The 14109-nt window shown below is 39.0% G+C and overlaps 1 protein-coding gene across 6 annotated transcripts in view; it reads right to left on the bottom strand.

Moving 5' to 3' along the window:
• Arfip (ADP ribosylation factor interacting protein arfaptin) overlaps positions 1-14109 on the bottom strand; it is a 128831-nt gene that overhangs the window by 113035 nt on the left and 1687 nt on the right. Inside the window, exon 1 of one of the 6 annotated variants that reach the window (XM_071667061.1) lies at positions 11868-12090. The exons of 4 other annotated variants lie outside the window; for them this stretch is intronic. The gene's annotated coding sequence lies outside the window, so the exon portion shown is untranslated. Of the gene's footprint in view, positions 1-11672; positions 11819-11867; positions 12091-14109 lie in introns of those variants that run through there. One more of the 6 variants, XM_071667062.1, reaches the window with a different exon arrangement.

Below are 14109 nucleotides of genomic sequence, written 5' to 3'. Positions count from 1 at the left end.
TCTGCCTCCAACCAGGCTCCAATCCGGTTTCCTGTGCAACCAATAATCCCCACAGCCCTGATTTTATGCATCAATTTAACATGAGGGACTTTGTCAAATGCTTTCTGAAAGTCCAGAAATATAATATCTATTGCTTTTGTCTTGTCACGGGTACTGAATAATTCACAGTAAAATTCAAGGTTTGTAGAGCATGATCTGTGCCTTCTAAACCAATACTGTATATCATTAATAAGACTGTGTTGCTCCAGTAGGCTACAATTTTACGTCTGATAATCAACTCCAGAAGTTTCCATATAACTGATGCGAGGCTAATACGGCAGTAATTGCCAAGCATTTCATGGCTTCCCTTTTCGAATATAAGAGTGATAACTGCTAGCCTCCAGTTCTCTGGGACTATTCCATCTTGCTAAATTGCCCAGTGATACAATGTTGGTTCATTTTCCCTCTTCTATATATAAACTTTGGTTTTTAATTCCCAAGAGCTGGCTTGCTGTGCACCCCCACCACCAGCTAAACAATGCAAATACTTGGCAAGTTGCTGCATTACAAGATTACTGTGTAGCACTTGACAACTCAAGGGTAAGCTGTTTTGAAAAAAGTTTCTTTCCCCACACCTCAAAGCTCTGGAACTCTCTACACTCTCACGTCTTTCTCAATAACTATGACCTAACACATTTCAAAAGACAAGTTTTTTACTTCCTCCAAAATTCAAAAAAATATTCCTGTCTCTTCTTTTTCCCTTTCATTAACCTTTTTATATTTCATTTAAGGTCTAGCTTTGAAGTGGACTTTCTGTAACAGGAGCCTCCAACATAAAAAAAAATAGTAATAATCTAAATCCAAAGATAATTCGTTCATCACTTCTCACACAATGCATTACTAAATGAGCACATTCAACACCTGCAGTTACAAAACAGCAACTGGTTAACTCAGCAATGCAGTGTTATAGATTACAAGAATCATGTGCACTTTTTACGGATACAGCAGACTATACAATATTTCAGAAGCCTCTTTTACCAAAGGAAATGCTAAATTAAGTTTAAAACTCACAATCTTAACCTCCTGACACTGTGCAGATGAGTTTCAAAACTGCACGGTTCATAATAAATACGCAGAACCTAAATAGGGTAGAATTTAAACAAATCAAATTTGAAATGTTGTCAGTGCCAATGACTACAACACAAGGAATATAATATGAATACTCTAGCAACTTGAAGCAAGGAGGTTAGAAACAAACAGAGGCAAGCCAAAGAATAGGTACAACACTAAAATATACCATATCAACAAAATTTGCACACATATTCATTACACTGCATATAATTTCTATCCATAGATCTACCTCAAATTCTTGTGCTGAAGAACCACATAAATAGAAAACAATATTATTACAAATCACCATAACCAAAACAATAGTACTCACTCAAGTGAACAATACCTGAGCAAGCTGGACACCCACAATCATAACCTCAAAAGCTCATTACATCAATGCCACAATTTACAATTCACAATGAAGCATCAAAATAAATAACAGTTTCATCATGTAGCACTAAATCATTATATTAAATACCAAAGGTACCATAAAAGCCTGACTTGGTAAGCCTGAAAAACATAGTCATTCAATGAACTGTGCAACAACAAGAACTACAAATTACTAGCTAGCAACATTGCTATATCTCAAAAGCTGATTTCTTATCAGTCAAGAGAGAGACATATCAAATCTTGAGATAACAAAAATACCAAGATCCAGGAGTATCTTCCTATACCTATATAATCATTTATATATATATATATATATATATATATATATATATATATATATATATATATATATATATATATATATGCGAGGCGTGGGCTATGGATAGAGTTGTGCGCAGGAAGATGGATGTGCTGGAAATGAGATGTTTGAGGACAATGTGTGGTGTGAGGTGGTTTGATCGAGTAAGTAACATAAGGGTAAGAGAGATGTGTGGAAGTAAAAAGAGCGTGGTTGAGAGAGCGGAAGAGGATGTTTTAAAATGGTTTGGGCACATGGAGAGAATGAGTTAGGAAAGATTGACCAAGAGGATATATGTGTTGGAGGTGGAGGGAACGAGGAGAAGTGGGAGACCAAATTGGAGGTGGAAAGATGGAGTGAAAAAGATTTTGTGTGATCGGGGCCTGAACATGCATGAGGGTGAAAGGAGGGCAAGGAATAGAGTGAATTGGAGCGATGTGGTATACCGGGGTTGACGTGCTGTCAGTGGATTGAATCAGGGCATGTGAAGCGTCCGGGGTAAACCATGGAAAGCTGTGTAGGTATGTATATTTGCGTGTGTGGACGTGTGTATGTACATGTGTATGGGGGGGGTTGGGCCATTTCTTTCGTCTGTTTCCTTGCGCTACCTCGCAAACGCGGGAGACAGCGACGAGGTATAAAAAAAAAAAAAAAAAAAAAAAAAAAAAAAAAAAATATATATATATATATATATATATATATGGGAGGGTATTGATTGAGAGGGTGAAGGCATGTACAGAGCATCAGATTGGGGAAGAGCAGTGCGGTTTCAGAAGTGGTAGAGGATGTGTGGATCAGGTGTTTGCTTTGAAGAATGTATGTGAGAAATACTTAGAAAAGCAAATGGATTTGTATGTAGCATTTATGGATCTGGAGAAGGCATATGATAGAGTTGATAGAGATGCTCTGTGGAAGGTATTAAGAATATATGGTGTGGGAGGCAAGTTGTTAGAAGCAGTGAAAAGTTTTTATCGAGGATGTAAGGCATGTGTACGTGTAGGAAGAGAGGAAAGTGATTGGTTCTCAGTGAATGTAGGTTTGCGGCAGGGGTGTGTGATGTCTCCATGGTTGTTTAATTTGTTTATGGATGGGGTTGTAAAGGAGGTAAATGCAAGAGTCCTGGAAAGAGGGGCAAGTATGAAGTCTGTTGGGGATGAGAGAGCTTGGGAAGTGAGTCAATTGTTGTTCGCTGATGATACAGCGCTGGTGGCTGATTCATGTGAGAAACTGCAGAAGCTGGTGACTGAGTTTGGTAAAGTGTGTGGAAGAAGAAAGTTGAGAGTAAATGTGAATAAGAGCAAGGTTATTAGGTACAGTAGGGGTGAGGGTCAAGTCAATTGGGAGGTGAGTTTGAATGGAGAAAAACTGGAGGAAGTGAAGTGTTTTAGATATCTGGGAGTGGATCTGTCAGCGGATGGAACCATGGAAGCGGAAGTGGATCATAGGGTGGGGGAGGGGGCGAAAATTTTGGGAGCCTTGAAAAATGTGTGGAAGTCGAGAACATTATCTCGGAAAGCAAAAATGGGTATGTTTGAGGGAATAGTGGTTCCAACAATGCTGTATGGTTGCGAGGCGTGGGCTATGGATAGAGATGTGCGCAGGAGGATGGATGTGCTGGAAATGAGATGTTTGAGGACAATGTGTGGTGTGAGGTGGTTTGATCGAGTAAGTAACGTAAGGGTAAGAGAGATGTGTGGAAATAAAAAGAGCGTGGTCGAGAGAGCAGAAGAGGGTGTTTTGAAATGGTTTGGGCACATGGAGAGAATGAGTGAGGAGAGATTGACCAAGAGGATATATGTGTCGGAGGTGGAGGGAACGAGGAGAAGAGGGAGACCAAATTGGAGGTGGAAAGATGGAGTGAAAAAGATTTTGTGTGATCGGGGCCTGAACATGCAGGAGGGTGAAAGGAGGGCAAGAAATAGAGTGAATTGGAGTCATGTGGTATACAGGGGTTGACGTGCTGTCAGTGGATTGAAGCAAGGCATGTGAAGCGTCTGGGGTAAACCATGGAAAGCTGTGTAGGTATGTATATTTGCGTGTGTGGACGTGTGTATGTACATGTGTATGGGGGGGGGGGGGGTTGGGCCATTTCTTTCGTCTGTTTCCTTGCGCTACCTCGCAAACGCGGGAGACAGCGACAAAGTATAAAAAAAAAAAAAAATATATATATATATATATCCCTGGGGATAGGGGAGAAAGAATACTTCCCACGTATTCCCTGCGTGTCGTAGAAGGTGACTAAAAGGGGAGGGAGCTGGGGGCTGGAAATCCTCCCCTCTCATTATTTTTTTTTAATTTTCCAAAAGAAGGAATAGAGAAGGGGGCCAGGTGAGGATATTCCCTTAAAGGCCCAGTTCTCTGTTCTTAACGCTACCTCGCTAACGCGGGAAATGGCGAATAGTTTGAAAGAAAGAAAAGATATATATATATATATATATATATATATATATATATATATATATATATATATATATATTTTTTTCTCTTTTTTTTTCGGTCTTCCGCGTTTGCGAGGTAGCGCAAGGAAACAGACGAAAGAAATGGCCCAACCTCGCAAACGCGGGAGACAGCGACAAAGTATAAAAAAAAAAAAAAAAAAAATATATATATATATATATATATATATAGATATATATATATATATATATATATATATATATATATATATATATATATATATATATATATATATATATATATATATATATGCAGGGAAAAAATGCAATTGAGCGGGAGATGTATAAAAGAAAGAGACAGGAGGTCAAGAGAAAGGTGCAAGAGGTGAAAAAGAGGGCAAATGAGAGTTGGGGTGAGAGAGTATCATTAAATTTTAGGGAGAATAAAAAGATGTTCTGGAAGGAGGTAAATAAAGTGCGTAAGACAAGGGAGCAAATGGGAACTTCACCGAAGGGCGCAAATGGGGAGGTGATAACAAGTAGTGGTGACGTGAGAAGGAGATGGAGTGAGTATTTTAAAGGTTTGTTGAATGTGTTTGATGATAGAGTGGCAGATATAGGGTGTTTTGGTGGAGGTGGTATGCAGAGTGAGAGGGTTAGGGAAAATGATTTGGTAAACAGAGAAGAGGTAGTAAAAGCTTTGCGGAAGATGAAAGCCGGCAAGGCAGCAGGTTTGGGTGATATTGCAGTGGAATTTATTAAAAAAGGGGGTGACTGTATTATTGACTGGTTGGTAAGGTTATTTAATGTATGCATGACTCATAGTGAGGTGCCTGAGGATTGGCGGAATGCATGCATAGTGCCATTGTACAAAGGCAAAGGGGATAAGAGTGAGTGCTCAAATTACAGAGGTATAAGTTTGTTGAGTATTCCTGGTAAATTATATGGGAGGGTATTGATTGAGAGGGTGAAGGCATGTACAGAGCATCAGACTGGGGAAGAGCAGTGTGGTTTCAGAAGTGGTAGAGGATGTGTGGATCTGGTGTTTGCTTTGAAGAATGTATGTGAGAAATACTTAGAAAAGCAAATGGATTTGTATGTAGCATTTATGGATCTGCAGAAGGCATATGATAGAGTTGATAGAGATGCTCTGTGGAAGGTATTAAGAATATATGGTGTGGGAGGCAAGTTGTTAGAAGCAGTGAAAAGTTTTTATCGAGGATGTAAGGCATGTGTACGTGTAGGAAGAGAGGAAAGTGATTGGATTCTCAGTGAATGTAGGTTTGCGGCAGGGGTGTGTGATGTCTCCATGGTTGTTTAATTTGTTTATGGATGGGGTTGTTAGGGAGGTGAATGCAAGAGTTTTGGAAAGAGGGGCAAGTATGAAGTCTGTTGGGGATGAGAGAGCTTGGGAAGTGAGTCAGTTGTTGTTCGCTGATGATACAGCGAAAGTTAAATGTGAATAAGAGCAAGGTTATTAGGTACAGTAGGGTTGAGGGTCAAGTCAATTGCGAGGTAAGTTTGAATGGAGAAAAACTGGAGGAAGTAAAGTGTTTTAGATATCTGGGAGTGGATCTGGCAGCGGATGGAACCATGGAAGCAGAAGTGGATCATAGGGTGGGGGAGGGGGCGAAAATCCTGGGAGCCTTGAAGAATGTGTGGAAGTCGAGAACATTATCTCGGAAAGCAAAAATGGGTATGTTTGAAGGAATAGTGGTTCCAACAATGTTGTATGGTTGCGAGGCGTGGGCTATGGATAGAGTTGTGCGCAGGAGGGTGGATGTGCTGGAAATGAGATGTTTGAGGACAATGTGTGGTGTGAGGTGGTTTGATCGAGTAAGTAACATAAGGGTAAGAGAGATGTGTGGAAATAAAAAGAGCGTGGTTGAGAGAGCAGAAGAGGGTGTTTTGAAATGGTTTGGGCACATGGAGAGAATGAGTGAGGAAAGATTGACCAAGAGGATATATGTGTCGGAGGTGGAGGGAACAAGGAGAAGTGGGAGACCAAATTGGAGGTGGAAAGATGGAGTGAAAAAGATTTTGTCTGATCGGGGCCTGAACATGCAGGAGGGTGAAAGGAGGGCAAGGAATAGAGTGAATTGGATCGATGTGGTATACCGGGGTTGACATGCTGTCAGTGGATTGAATCAGGGCATGTGAAGCGTCTGGGGTAAACCATGGAAAGCTGTGTAGGTATGTATATTTGCGTGTGTGGACATATGTATATACATGTGTATGGGGGTGGGTTGGGCCATTTCTTTCGTCTGTTTCCTTGCGCTACCTTGCAAACGCGGGAGACAGCGACAAAGCAAAAGAAAAAAAAAAAATATTTATTTATTTTGCTTTGTCGCTGTCTCCTACGTTTGCGAGGTAGCGCAAGGAAACAGACGAAAGAAATGGCCCAACCCACCCCCATACACAATGTATACACACACACGTCCACACACGCAAATATACATACCTATGCATCTCAATGTACACATATATATATACATACACAGACACATACATATATACCCATGCACACATTTCACACTGTCTGCCCCCATTCACTCCCATCGCCACCTCGCCACACATGGAATACCTTCCCCCTCCCCCCTCATGTGTGCGAGGTAGCACTAGGAAAAGACAACAAAGGCCCCATTCGTTCACACTCAGTCTCTAGCTGCCACGCAGTAATGCCCAAAATCACAGCTCCCTTTCCACATCCAGGCCCCACACAACTTTCCATGGTTTACCCCAGATGCTTCACATGCCCTGATTCAATCCACTGACAGCACGACAACCCTGGTATACCACATCGATCCAATTCATTCTATTCCTTGCCCTCCTTTCACCCTCCTGCATGTTCAGGCCCCGATCACACAAAATCTTTTTCACTCCATCTTTCCACCTCCAATTTGGTCTCCCACTTCTCCTCATTCCCTCCACCTCCGACACATATATCCTCTTGGTCAATCTTTCTTCACTCATTCTCTCAATGTGGTCAAACCATTTCAAAACACCCTCTTATGCTCTCTCAACCACGCTCTTTTTATTTCCACACATCTCTCTTACCCTTACATTACTTACTCGATCAAACCACCTCATACCACACACTGTCCTCAAACATCTCATTTCCAGCACATCCACCCTCCTGCGCACAACTCTATCCATAGCCCACGCCTCGCAACCATACAACATTGTTGGAACCACTATTCCTTCAAACATACCCATTTTTGCTTTCCGAGACAATGTTCTCGACTTCCACACATTCTTCAAGGCTCCCAGGATTTTCGCCCCCTCCCCCACCCTATGATTCACTTCTGCTGCCAGATCCACTCCCAGATATCTAAATCACTTTACTTCCTCCAGTTTTTCTCCATTCAAACTTACCTCCCAATTGACTTGACCCTCAACCCTACTGTACCTAATAACCTTGCTCTTATTCACATTTACTCTTAACTCTCTTCTTTCACACACTTTACCAAACTCAGTCACCAGCTTCTGCAGTTTCTCACATGAATCAGCCACCAGCGCTGTATCATCAGCGAACAACAACTGACTCACTTCCCAAGCTCTCTCATCCACAACAGACTTCAAAACTCTTGCATTTACCTCCCTAACAACCCCATCCATAAACAAATTAAACAACCATGGAGACATCACACACCCCTGCTGCAAACCTACATTTACTGAGAACCAATCACTTTCCTCTCTTCCTACACGTACACATGCCTTACATCCTCGATAAAAACTTTTCACTGCTTCTAACAACTTGCCTCCCACACCATATATTCTTAATACCTTCCACAAAGCATCTCTATCAACTCTATCATATGCCTTCTCCAGATCCATAAATGCTACATACAAATCCATTTGCTTTTCTAAGTATTTCTCACATACATTCTTCAAAGCAAACACCTGATCCACACATCCTCTACCACTTCTGAAACCACACTGCTCTTCCCCAATCTGATGCTCTGTACATGCCTTCACCCTCTCAATCAATACCCTCCCATATAATTTACCAGGAATGCTCAACAAACTTATACCTCTGTAATTTGAGCACTCACTCTTATCCCCTTTGCCTTTGTACAATGGCACTATGCACGCATTCCGCCAATCCTCAGGCACCTCACCATGAGTCATACACACATTAAATAACCTTACCAACCAGTCAACAATACAGTCACCCCCTTTTTTAATAAATTCCACTGCAATACCATCCAAACCTGCTGCCTTGCCGGCTTTCATCTTCCGCAAAGCTTTTACTACCTCTTCTCTGTTTACCAAATCATTTTCCCTAGCCCTCTCACTTTGCACACCACCTTGACCAAAACACCCTATATCTGCCACTCTATCATCAAACACATTCAACAAACCTTCAAAATACTCACTGCATCTCCTTCTCACATTCCCTACTACTGAAAGTAACGCTGCGCTGACCCCACATCTACCGTGATCATCATAACCCTCACCACCTCACATTATTCTCTATCAAAGAAATAAAATAATTTGTTCCCTATCAAGATCCATCTCTCTTATTGAGTTCTCTACATAATACACTATCACTGCAAAATATCACTCACTAGAGAAAGCTAACAGTGATGCAGAGTTGCACTAGACTTTTATCATCAATCTAATAAGAAAAAAAAAAGATCTGCAAACAGTTATAACCTTTAAATGTCTGTAATAGGATAAAATAAAAAGGGTTAAATTTATCATCATGAACAGAACAGAAATGAGAAACAGGCCTATATGACTCCCATTGGATTGCATCAAGTTTTTTCCAAGAATTTTTTTTCACTAGCACAAATATGGAGTTCCTAGTGCAACAACACGCTTTCCACGGGATAATCTGACTAATCCGCAAAAAAAGAAGTGCAAAGAAAATAATCACTGTAAATGTTGTAAATCGTGATATTTTCCCTCTTCTCACAAGTTAAACCAGTTCTCTGTATATTATAAATGACTGTTGTTGAAATACAAGAGATACCCAAAACACATATGATCATAAGAAGCAATAATGCATCCTATAAATCCCAAGAACTTTTGATAATTTCCCAATCTAGCTACACATCAAAACTACCATTGGATATTTCTAGCTTTGTTGTAAAATGGTAAGTTGTGGTTAGCGAACCAAATAAACTTGAGGAGCATGATTCTAAGCACTTCATACTCATCTGCAATATCAACTAATATTATGATGCTGAGGGTTATGAATATCAGGGTATATATGGGGTTAATTAATGTAAACATATGTGAAACACAAAAATCAACAATGTAAGAATACCTTATCTAATCATATAATGTTCAATATTCTAGTCAAAATATAGTAATAGACACACCTGATGATTGAGCATACTCTACAAACCTACTGATGCCAAATGACAATGGACAAACTAGGCTGAATGGTCATTCACACTAATGCACAACCTCCCCACAAACAGCCATTCAGCGTAGTCTCAAGCAGCAGATTACATTAATGTTGGAATATTTTCACCACATAGCTCAACTGTTAGGGAAGGTTAGGTGAAGTTTTCAGAGATGCTGTTGATATTTTACATGTTTAACCTACATTTATATTCAACAGCTAACCTCACACTTCCCCTCATTTGATACAGAGAATACAACATAATGCTCTAAAGCAATCCAAAGCTAGTTTCAATGCAATTTTTTCCTCTTTTTCCATCATATATAATGTGGCAGTCCTTCTGAATATTAAAATCTAAAACATTATGGAGCAAGAGACAGATGCATGAATGAGACATTTCCCCCTTCCATCTACTAAAACAACTGGGTGTAATATATACACTGCCATGGATGAGTACACATGCCAGTAAAACTGCATGGAAAAAGTCTAGTTTAACTCCATCTCACCATGAGCTTTGGATATCAACTATTTTGTTCAGTAATGAACTTTGTAGAGTGTAGAGAATATAATAACAGTTGTGGAATGACTTGGTGATGGAAGTGAGGGTTAATCAAGGTAAAATTACGTATTACACTTATGAAAAATACACAAAACACATGAAAACCACACCTAACTTCCCTAGGAGTCAAAACTTATCAATGTTCATTATTCTAGTCAATGCAGTATACCAATTAAATCCATGAATGAGCATTGTGCAAAGTCCACCAAATGTCAGCATACTGACTGAGCAGCCATGCAAACTCTAGAAGACAAATTCAATGCTCCTATATTACTACTAAACATTTGGCTGCTTGGTGAAATTTTCATAGGTTCTGTTAATTTTTGACATGTGGTTTACCTTCATGAACATCATTTAACCCCATATTTTACTTCATACACATATTCCTCACTAGTATTAGTCTATTCAATACTCAGTAAAATATATGCTCCAAAACTAAAATTGTATTCTCTAAACAATATCACAATATCCAAAGCAACACGAATTTACTTGGCTTTTAACCAGTGTATTTCAAAGGCATGCCTTCACCTTTTATAATAATGAAATTTACAACACACAATGTGAATCAAGGGAATAAATATGGACATGCTTATTTATGTTTCAAGTACTTTTTGAGATGAAAGTCTATCTTCACTCTGCATCGAGACTGGCCTTGGAAGATGGCCATTTGTGTTCTACGTTCATGGTGATTACAGACATACCTGCAGAGGACAGGTATATCTATTTCTTTTACTGAATGATACTCAATAAGGAAATAGTAGTATATCTGGGGAAAAACCATGGGTTCAATTAACATAAAATTTGGTAATACATTTCTAGAAAACCTCCAGAACATATAAAAACTTAACCTAACCACCCTTGTAGTTAAGAATTATCTTTATGTCCAATACCGTAGCAGAGATACATCAGTCACACTCGTGGAATAGCAATACCAAAATGACATCAGATCTCAACACAGGTGACTGAACAAGCATCCACAGGAGAAGAGTTTAATGATATATTTCTATTATTATCTCAGCTACTAAACGAGGTTTTTCAAGGTTCTGACGATATTTTACAAATGAAATACATATTTCTACATTGATGACTCCCATAGATTTCCAGATATGCATAACCCTTATTTGCCTCTTTTAACACTGTCAAGATGTGTAACTATGTTCTGTAACTATCACTGTATTCACCAAACACTACAAAAGCTCTGTAGAACACAGTCAGATAATAGTAAACATAGTAGACATGTATTGGACAATTACCATTTTTTATTACCTTGGTTTGGAATACTTAGGTTGGGTATACTTCTGAGATTTTATTGTCTTCCAAACTTAACCCAGTCTTTAGTAACTTCATATGCTTTTCGCCAATACGAAAACTATAAAAGACGTGCCGCCAGAGTGCACTTATCCCCCACATGCCATAGTAATACAATATGGTAATTATCAAGACTTAACATGAAAAGGGCGTGAGCCCTCAACCTTAACCTTGGGTCATATTCCACCACACGCCCCACACTACAACCAAAGGTTATTTCACTTGAATATGGCAGGGGCATAGTACATTACCAACTAAGAAATTCCATTTACTCACAAAATTCGGGAATCCTTTCAGAGCAACTCTGAAAGAGGAAAAGACACGAGCCAAGGTAATGTGCAGCTCTGAGCCACATGACAACCTGTAATACACATCCACTCACATACATATAAGTAACACAAGCTCTTCTAAGTCACTCTCTTTGGCTATCTAATGAACTACTACCACAATTAAAGCATAATATTTACATACCGAAGGCTGAGGTTCATAAAATAAAACAATTTCGCTAGCTGTCAAATATCATCAAAACACACAAGCTGTCTGCTGCTGACGTCACATGCCGCGTATCACTGTCCAGTAGCCAAGTATTCTTATAATTTCTATTTGATTTACTCGATAGAAGCAAATATGGAACAAAAAATTTCATATTATACGATTATTTTACATATAAAATTATTGGAGTCACTATCTAAGGTCAAAGTCCCTAAGTATTGAAGTATAAATGTCTATTAGTTTTCCGAATAACTACTGTGCGATCTCAATACTACAGCACACCTCTCCACAATTTTAGTACCATAATGAAGATAATGGTCTTAATATGTCAATTTTCTTATAAAATTGCAGTCATATAATATTATCAAGGCTTAAAAATCTATCATATTTGATTAATTTCGTACGTGTAAATCTTTATCATATGAAACTAGGACATTTGCAATTATTGTTTGTTGTGGTAATTATTGTATGAATATATGAAGAAAAATCTTGATTTGAAAGTACAGTGTAGCTAAAAATCATCCTAACTCTGGTGCAAAGTATATGATATAGTTCTTATTCGAAGTACGAGATATACCAAGCCAATAAATAATTCCCGAATTAAGTTGAAGTGATCAGGTGTTAGTGCACTTGGCGATGATTACATGTAAAGCACGACAGAGTACTTCGTTTAAATTTTTAATTTTGCAATTTTTTTTTATCGATTTGCTTATTCATCTATGAGGCTATCTTTTCTCCAATTTGAAAGGTCAGGATAGACCAGCAAAACATCCTACTGATAAAGGTATGTTTTGTTACGTACAATTAGCTGTGGCCGCTTTTTTGTAAAGTTTTTAATTATTTATATTTAAAATTTTGAAGAAAATATTTAGTATATTATCTTACGTCAGATATAATACCATGATTCAAACTTAACTACTTTTAGCAATGAAAGTAACTAGAATTATTATCTGTACTTAAAATCACTATCAAGTTTTGGGAGAAAAATATTGCAAAATGATTAAAAAAAAAATTAGAATAATTTTGTGGCAAACGTTCAAAATACTTTTCAGGGTCGATTCTCTCCTGCATTAAGCCATTCAGTGACGGCATATTTCACCAAAAGCCAGACCCAGAACAGATCTGGAATATCACAAACTAGGTTATAAGTCTTTGAAGGGTTGTTGCTGTGGTGATGGTGACAGGAAAATGTTGACTCACCAATAATTCGAAGTTGTATCATTTCCGGTAGATGAATGTTACTTACTTGTGACCTTTAATAGTTTGTCTGGCATATTTGCCTCTTCAAAGAAAAGTATGTTTATGCAAAGACTGTGTTACTGGCTGAAACTAGACAAAGAGATGTATTCATGAATGCCAACCCATCTAATGAGGTTAAGTTAGTTTTTCATAGATGTTTCTCGTGTCCAGCTTTGTAAGTAAGGTAGCGCCAGGAACAGAGTAAGAACGGCCTTATTTGCTCATATGCACTCTAGCCGTCATATGCAAGGCACCAAAACCAGAAGCTTCAATCCTCTGACCATTCCGTGGTCTCCCCTGACCGCTTCATATGCCTTGCTTCAGCAGAGTAACTGCACGTCGCTCCCCATATGCCACATTGCTGCCATCTGTTCTAGCCTGTGCGCACCTCATACCGTTTTGCATATTTACACTCCGGCCACTCAAGCGTCTTTCACCTTCCATCCCCAGTTTGGTCTACCCTTCTTTTCCTTTACACTTCTGACAGATACATCTTGATCATCCTCTCCATATGTCCAAACCATTTCAGCACATCATATTCAGCTCTCTCGGCCATATTCTCCTTACCACCATACCTTTCTCTTACCTTATCCTCTTCACACCATATGTTGTCCTCAAGCATTATTACCAACACATCTACCCTTTATTTCCTTTTTCTATCTAAGGCCCACGTATTATACAACACTGCTGGGATTACCGTACCAACAAACATTTCCATCTTTGCCCTATCAGACAGTGGCCTCTCTGTCTGCACACTCTCCTCATAGTAACCAGGACCTTAGCCCTCCACCACTCATCCATCCTATGGCTGACTTCAGCTCCCAAGATTCCATATCCACTCCCAAGTTTATGAAACACTTTTATTCCTCCAAATTCGCTCCATTCAAAACGAAATTCCAGTGAGGCTATCCTTCTCTCATGATACATATAATGACCTTATCATTATTTACATTTTACTCTAAACTTTCTCCTCTCATACTCT

Source organism: Panulirus ornatus, chromosome 11, assembly GCF_036320965.1.
Source record: "Panulirus ornatus isolate Po-2019 chromosome 11, ASM3632096v1, whole genome shotgun sequence".
Taxonomy (NCBI): domain Eukaryota; kingdom Metazoa; phylum Arthropoda; class Malacostraca; order Decapoda; family Palinuridae; genus Panulirus; species Panulirus ornatus.
This window is presented reverse-complemented; position numbering and strand designations above follow the sequence as displayed.